Below are 2,523 nucleotides of genomic sequence, written 5' to 3' on the forward strand. Positions count from 1 at the left end.
ATATATATATTCCTCTGTTTGTAGCACCAAACCTCTCTCTCTCTCTCTCTCTCTCTCTCTCTCTCTCTCTCTCTCTGTCTTTCTTTCTGGAAATAGATCTCAGTACAGAAAGTTGAATATATATATTTCTTCAGTTATAAGCAGTAAAGTCAATAACAGAATTTCATGGCTGACACATATCAAGTTTTAATCAGAAGATATCTTCAAATAACGTGTATAGATATGTAGCCACCAAATGAAGAATTGTACATATACACACACAAACCACATGCACACAGATATTTCTGGCGGTGGTCTGCCCTTGTGCATGTGAACCTTCTCCAGCACTCACTATACAACCCGAGAGGACCAGTACTTTCTGCTGTCTCTGTTAGATATATTACTGGAACGGTTATGAATGAATTCTGAAGGGCATGTGGGATTTGAACTCAGAATGTAGAGAACCGGGAGATATATCGTAAAGTATTTCTGCCAACGCGCCAACGAGTCTGCCTCTTTCCCATCTGCAGAGCAACATGAAGTGAAGCGTTTTACTCAAGAACATAACCCATCGCCAGGTCCGGGAATGGAACCCATGTTCGAGCGATTGTGGGTGCGAAAGCTTAACTTCTAGGTCACACGCTTTCACACACACACACACACACACACACACACACACACACACACACACACACACACACACACACACACACACACACACACACACACACACACACACACACACACACACACACACACATGTCCATGCGTGTATGTAAATGACTGTGTTACTTAATTCAAATCAAATACCTTACGCTCGTCCTCCGGCTGAACAACGTGTTTCATGTCATAATAACAGCTACTTACCACTTTCACATACATGTTCCAGGAATGTAATATATATCTATTTCATTATATTTGCCTTGAGTTGTTTTCAATTCACTTACACTCCATAGCATTGTACTAACGTTATTACTCTAAGCTACTTGTCTGTCCAATTCTTTGTAAAAATTTTGCCAAAAATATTTTCTAGTAATCATATTTTGAAAAATATTGATAATTTACATCTCCGTATATTACTTAAACCAAAGCATGTTGATGCATTTTGCTGCTGGTTGTCAAAGCACAGAAAGAAAAGATTTGAATTTATTGATATTTCAACTTAATATTAACTATCAATGTTTTACACTGTCCGTCAGGCAGGTCTATATAACTCGGTTCACTGAATTCACTTGAAATATTGTTTATATGTCCTCCGGTTGAAGAAGGTTCTGCTTGAGTTTCTAATAAACTCACAGATACTAACTCCATGTATATACCCCTAGTTTATTTTAATATATTTTCCTTGAACCGATTTTAATTCAGTTATACAACGTAACAGCGTATAAATTTATATTGCTCTAAGCTGTTCGCGTATTGAGCTGTTTGGTACAAATTCTCCAAGTGAGAATACATGCATGAACTTTGAGAAATATTTACTATTTATACAGAGATGATAAACGAAATATTCTCAGTTATAAAAATAAGAAACCCGTTATTTAATGTATTCTGAGATGAATGCAGAGATTCGGTATTTTTACATCTCTCACTTGTTTCAATCGTTAGACGGCGGTGAAGCTGGGGAAGCGCTTTGAAGAATTTTTGTCGAGCGAATCGGCCCCACTAATTATTTTTAAGCCTTGTACTTATTATATCGTTCCCTTTTGTCGAACCAATAAGTTACAGAGACGTAAGCACACCATCGCCGATTGTCAAGTGTCGGTGGGGAACGACCACACGCACAAAAGACACACATAGTTATGTGCATACACACATACATCATGGGCACTTTCAGTTTCCGTCTACCAAATACACTCACAAGGCTTTAATCAGTCCGAGGATACAGTAGCAAATGTTTCTAATTAAAATTTTATCTGGAGACAAATATTAGTCTTCTTGCGTTTGCTAACAAAACGCTTAATAATTGGTTGGTGTGTTTCGTTTTTATTTTTGATGTTTTATCACTCTTATCAGTGACACAATTACACGAGAGCTGATCAACCGATTTCTTTTCTACAATTTGTATGTCGCTAAACATATTTGCATTCTGGCTATAGTTTTTATGTGTGTTTGGTAGATGCTGTTTTATGTGTTTATAGTAGAGAACATCAATCTGGATGAGCGTGCTTGTGTGCCTGGGAAAGTGTGGTCTTTGTTTTCGTTATTTATACTGTATAACATGACACATATATGCAGTTAACAACATATATATGATGCTTAGCAACATTGCTAATAGGGAATATACAAAGAGAATGCGATGCAAACAAAACAACTGAGCTGGCCACAGACATACGTGACAAGTTTTTTTCTAACACTCAAACGAAACCGTATCTTAGGGATTAGAAAACAATTTAGAAGCTAACTATATCCAGTGATTTTTTTTTTTCTTAGTGGTAAGACGCACCTAAATATACAAATATAGAATATGCTTGTGAATATGTGTGCCTGTCTATGTGTGCGTACATACACACACACACACATCTATATATTATACATATATATACA

This window comes from Octopus bimaculoides, chromosome 10 (genome assembly GCF_001194135.2).
Source record: "Octopus bimaculoides isolate UCB-OBI-ISO-001 chromosome 10, ASM119413v2, whole genome shotgun sequence".
In the NCBI taxonomy this organism is placed as follows: Eukaryota; Metazoa; Mollusca; class Cephalopoda; order Octopoda; family Octopodidae; genus Octopus; species Octopus bimaculoides.